The sequence below is a fragment of the Saimiri boliviensis genome, chromosome 1 (assembly GCF_048565385.1).
Source record: "Saimiri boliviensis isolate mSaiBol1 chromosome 1, mSaiBol1.pri, whole genome shotgun sequence".
Taxonomy (NCBI): Eukaryota; Metazoa; Chordata; class Mammalia; order Primates; family Cebidae; genus Saimiri; species Saimiri boliviensis.
In genome coordinates, this window is record NC_133449.1 from 269,238,605 (window position 1) to 269,245,070 (window position 6,466).

The 6,466-nt window shown below is 35.6% G+C and overlaps 1 pseudogene; it reads left to right on the forward strand.

Annotated features, from left to right (window-relative positions):
• The first annotated feature begins 1,885 nt into the window (after positions 1-1,885).
• LOC120364603 (DNA-directed RNA polymerase III subunit RPC7 pseudogene) lies at positions 1,886-2,661 on the forward strand (annotated as a pseudogene).
• Positions 2,662-6,466: the final 3,805 nt, after the last annotated feature.

Genomic DNA, 6,466 nt, shown 5'->3' on the forward strand with positions numbered 1-6,466 from the left:
TACCCATCTGACAAGGGGCTGATATCCAGAATTTACAAAGAACTAAAGCAGATCTACAAGAAAAAAACAAACAAGCCCATTCAAAAATGGGCGAAGGATATGAACAGATACTTTACAAAAGAAGACATACAGGAGGCCAACAAACATATGAAAAAATGCTCATCATCACTGGTCATCAGGGAAATGCAAATCAAAACCACATTGAGATACCATCTCACACCAGTTAAAATGGCGATCATTAAAAAATCTGGAAACAACAGATGCTGGAGAGGATGTGGAGAAATAGGAACACTTTTACACTGTTGGTGGGAATGTAAATTAATTCAACCATTGTGGAAGACAGTGTGGCAATTCCTCGAGGACCTAAAAATAGAAATCCCATTTGACCCAGCAATCCCATTACTGGGTATATATCCAAAGGATTATAAATTATTCTACTATAAGGACACGTGCACACGAATGTTCATTGCAGCACTGTTTACCATAGCAAAGACCTGGAATCAACCCAAATGCCCAACGATAATAGACTGGATAGGGAAAATGTGGTACATATACACCATGGAATATTACGCAGCCATCAAAAACGATGAGTTCACGTCCTTTGTAGGTACATGGATGAACCTGGAAACCATCATTCTCAGCAAACTGACACAAGAGCAGAAAATCAAACACCGTATATTCTCATTTATAGGCGGTTGTTGAACAATGAGAACACATGGACACAGGGAGGGGAGCACTACACACTGGGGTCCGTTGGGGGGAAATGGGGGAGGGACGGGGGTGGGGAGGTGGGAAGAGATAGCATGGGGAGAAATGACAGATACAGGTGAGGGGACGGAAGACAGCAAACCACACTGCCATGTGTGTACCTATGCAACAATCTTGCATGTTCTTCACCTGTACCCCAAAACCTAAAATGCAATAAATATATATATATATATATAGAAGGCCTGGCATGGTGGGTCATGCCTGTAATCCTAGCGTTCTAGGAGGCCAAAGCAGGAGGATTGCTTGAGCCCATGAGTTCCAGACCAGCCTGGGCAGCATAGAAAGACCTTGTCTCTCTTTAAGAAACAAATAAATAAATTGTTTTTAAAAAAGAAAATAAAGATACAGACTGCCTGAATGAATTTAAAAAATAAGACCCAGCTCTACACTGCCTGTAAGAAACTCACCTCATCTATAAAGACACACTTAGACTGAAAGGGAAGGGTTTGAAAAAGATATTCCAAGGATACCAAAAGCAAGTGGGAGTAACTATACTTATATCAGACAAACAGATTTTAAGTCAAAAGCTGCAAAAATAGATAAAGAAGGAAATTATATAATAAAGGGATTTATTAAGCCAGGGAATATAACAATTGTAAGTATGTATGCATCTAACACTAGAGCACCCAGAGATATAAGGCAAATACTATTGGATCTAAAGGGAGAGATAGGCCACCAGTACAAGACAGCCAGGAACTTCAACACCCCACTCTCAGCACTGGACATTTAGACAGAAAATCAACCAAAAAATTGGATTTAAATTTCATCATATAACAAATGGACCTAATAGACTTTTACAGAATATTTCACACAAGAGCTGAAGAATACACTTTTTTTTTCATTCGCATATGGAACATTCTGCAGGATTGACCATATACTAGGACACAAAACAAGTCTTCACTTTTTAATTGAAATTGTATCGGCAGTTCTGGGACCGCATGGAGGGCGGTGCGTGCTTCCCCCGCGGTGGAACCCGCGGCTCTGGAACGCCGGCGTCCTCTGCCAGCACCCCTTCCTTGCCGGCCGGCACTTCCGCTGCAGAGTTTTGCCCACGCTTCGAGACTTAGGGAGCAGTGCCTTTCAGAATTTGCCCACTCGTCTGGTATAACTAGTTCTGATGGCTGGGAATAAAGGAAGAGGACGTGCTGCTTATACCTTTAATACTGAAGCTGTTGGATTTAGCAAAGGTGAAAAGTTACCTGATGTAGTGTTGAAACCACCCCCATTATTTCCTGATACAGATTATAAACCAGTGCCACTGAAAACAGGAGAAGGTGAAGAATATATGCTGGCTTTGAAACAGGAGTTGAGAGAAACAATGAAAAGAATGCCTTACTTTATTAAAACACCTGAAGAAAGACAAGATATCGAAAGGTATAGTAAAAGATATATGAAAGTGTACAAGGAAGAATGGATACCAGATTGGAGAAGACTTCCAAGAGAGATGATGCCAAGAAATAAATGTAAAAAAGCAGGCCCCAAACCCAAAAAGGCAAAAGACGCAGGCAAAGGCACTTCACTCACTAATACTGCAGATGTTTTGAAAAAAATTGAGGAGTTGGAAAAGAGAGGTGATGGTGAAAAATCAGATGAGGAAAATGAAGAGAAAGAAGGAAGCAAAGAGAAAAGTAAAGAAGGTGAGGATGATGAAGACGATGATGCTACAGAACAGGAGGAATATGATGAAGAAGACCAAGAAGAGGAAAATGACTACATTAATTCATACTTTGAAGATGGAGATGACTTTGGAGCAGACAGTGATGACAACATGGATGAAGCAACCTATTAGGCATGAAATTTTTCAAAAAATATTTTTATGCAGCTTCTGAACATTTGGACAGACTTGTTTTGTATTTTATTTCTGATAAGCTATAAGTATTTATGTTTTTGTTTTTTTTGTACAAATATTTGTTACCAAAATATTCAAAACCACTTTGAGTTTACATACTAGTTACCTTACCAATTAGTCCCTGACACTCTGACATTCCTTCTAAACACCTCTGCCATCTCTCTTATGTACTCTCGTGTATTTTTTCATATTTGAATATGAATGTGCCTGAAGAATTTATCCTCTCTTAATCTGTGTATAGGTACTTGAAATCATTCTTGCTTAACTGCTGATCTTTTATAAAACTATTGCTAGTCATAATGAATTTCTATAACCTGAAAATTGAGATAACAGCACATAGAGCACTTTAAAAACAAAGAAACTTGAAAATAATTTTAGTTTTTACTTTAACATAGTATGTTCTAGACTACTGCATTCTAACTACATAAACCTACCTGAGCTCTTACAAGTGCAGAATTGTGAGATAGAGGTTTTGTGATGGAAAACATACACACAGGGAAAAATACCAAACTGAGCAATATCAAGTTCACAGCTCACGTCTTAGCCAGTGCAAAGAAACTTTCACATGGGGTGAATATTATAAATACTTGAATATGGGACTCACTTGATACTGTATGATATATCAATTATTCATCCCACTGTAATAACTTGGACATCTTCAAATAGTTGGGCTTATGGAAAAACTTGACTAAGACATTTTATTTTATCCTTTATGTAAGTGTGAGATAAGTTCTGGTAATATAAATATCACAGTAGAATGCATGTATGTGAACTCTATGAAGTATGGTAACCTTTTATGTTTCAGAATACTCAAGTTGTACATTTGATTTATATGAATGCAAATGAACTCAGGTCATTTTGAAATTAAGATTAATTTTTTTGTTTAACTTTAAAGCTAGCTCCCCCAACTTTATATATTTGGCGGGGGGGATGCCTAAAAACCGTAGTCTACAAAGACTCTCACAAATGCCAAAGATTTTCAAGGAAATTCATATTATATATTTGAAAAATGATTTATCAATGTTATCTACCAAAAGAAATTATTTTTCTCCTTTGGGAAGACATCATTAACCTGAAATGTGAGAATCTGATCCCTAGATCCTATTTCTACCTGTACTATTAAACTCAACCTTGAAACTGACAAAAAAAAAAAAAAAAAGAAATTGTATCAAGTATCTTATCTGATCACAATGGAATAAAACTAGACATTAATAACAAAAGAAACATTTGAAACTATACAAATACATGGAAATTAAACAACATGCTCCTGAATGACCAATGGGTGAGAGGAGAAATTAAGAATAAAATTTTAAAATTCCTTGAAACAAATGGAAATAGAAACATAACATACCATATTAACACTTACGGGACACAGCAAAAGCAGTACTAACAGGCAAGTTTATAGTAATAAGTATCTCTATCAAAAAACTAAAAAGATTTCAAATAAACAACCTAATGATGTATCCACAAAACCAGAAAAGCAAGAACAAACTAAATCCAAAATTACTAAAATAATGAAACAATAAAAATTAGAGAAGAAATAAAATTGAGACTACAAAAATACAAAAGATCAATGAAACAAAAGGTTGGCTTTTTGAAAAGATAAACAAAACTGACAAGTCATTAGCTAGACTTTAAAAAAAAAAAGAGAAAGAAGACATAAATAAATAAAATCAGAAGTGAAAAAGGAGACATCACAATGGATACCACAGAAATTCAAAGGATCCTTAGAGACTACTAAGAGCAACTATGTGCCAATAAATTCCAAAACCTGGTGGAAATGAATAAATTCCTGGACACATACAACCTGCTAAGATTGAGTGACGAAGAAATAGGATACCTGAACGGACCAATAACAAGTAACAAGATTGAATCAGTCATAAAAACTTTCCCACCAAATAAAAGTTCAGGACCACATGGCTTCACCATCAAATTCTACTGCAAACTTTAGAGAAGAATTTTTTTTTAAAGTAAGAATAAGAAAAAAAAAAACTGAAGCAGAGAACATTCTTTCCAACTCATTCTATGAGGCCAAGATAACCTTGATACCAAGACCAAATGAGGACACACACACAAAAATAAAACTATCGTCCAGTATTCCTAATGAATATACACACAAAAATCTTCAACTAAATACTGGTAAAAGGAATCCAGCAACACATTAAAAAGATAATACATCATAATCAAGTAAGATTTATCTCAAGAATTCAAGAATGATTCAACGTATGCTAATCAATTTACACCATGCATCAGAACAGTAGAATAAAGGGCAAGATCATATAATCATCTCAATAGATGCAGAAAAAAAGCATTTGATAAAATTCAACATCCCTTCATAATAAAAACTCTTAATACGTTTGGTATAGAAGGAAAACACCTCAACATAATAAAGGCCATTTATGACAAATCCACAACCAACATCATACAGAATAGGGAAAGCCTGAAACCTTTTTTTTTTTTTAAGAACTAGAACAATACAAGGATGCCCGCTCTCACCACTCTTATTCAACATAGTATGGGAGGTCTAAGCCAGAGCAATTAGGCAAGAGAAACAAATAAAGAGCTTCTGAATTGGAAAAGAAGAAATTAGATTGTCCCTGTTTGCAGATAACATGATCTTATACACAGAAAAACTTAAAGACTCTACCAAAAAAAAACCCCTTAGAATCAATAACTGAATTCAATAAAGTTGCAGGATATAAAATTGATAAACAAAAATCAGTAGTGTCTCTATACATGAACAACAAACTAGCTGAAAAAGTTGTCAAGAAGGCAATCACATTTACAATAGCTATAAAATAATAAAATACCTAGGAAAAATGTAAGCAAGGAGGTAAAACATCTCTCTACAAGGAAAACTACAAAACACTGATCAAAGAAATTGAAGAGTATAGAAGCAAATAGAAAAACATCTCATGCTCATGGAACAGAAGAATCAATATCGTTAACATGACCATGCTACCCAAAGCAAGTGATATTGCAATCCCTATCAAGACACCAATGATAATTGGGTACAGTAGCTAACACCTGTAATCCCAGCTACTCAGGGTGCTGAGGATCACCTGAAGCCAAGAATTCAAGACCAGTCTGAGCAACATAGCAATACTTCACCTCTAAAAACAAAACAAAAAAAAACACACATTTTTTTTAAAGTAGGTCGGTATGCTTGTGTGCTAGCTACTCAAGAGGCTGAAGCAGGAGGATTGCTTGAGCTCAGGAGTCAAGGCTGCAGTGAGCTATGATTGTGCCACTGCAGTCCAGCCCAAGCAGCAGAACCAGACTCTGTCTCTTGAGGAATATCTGCCTACCAATAGGTGTCTATTTGATATTCCTGTATCAATTGATAGATGAGATACAGACATAGTCATAGATATAAATAGATAGGTAGAAGAACGTCAATGACATTCTTCACAGAATTTTTTTTAATGCTGAAATTTGTATGAAATGACAAAAGACCCCTAATAGCCAAAGCAATCCTAAGGAAAAAGAATAAAGCTGAACGTACCATCACACTACCAAACTTTAAAATACACTACAAAATTATAATAACCAAAACATCATGGTACAGCCATAAAATGGAACAGAATAGAGATCCCAGAAATTAATCCAGGTATCTACAGCCAAGTAATTTTTGACAAAGGTGCCAAGAACACTAATTGGAAAAAGGGCAGTTTCTTCAATAAATGGTATTGGGAAAAATGGGTATTTATATGCAGAAGAATGAAACTAGACCCTCACCTCTCACCCTATTCAAAAATGAACCCAAAGTAGTTCAAAGATCTAAATATAAGACATTAAAATTATGGAACTGCTATAAGAAAACATAGGGGAAATGCTTCAGGACATTAT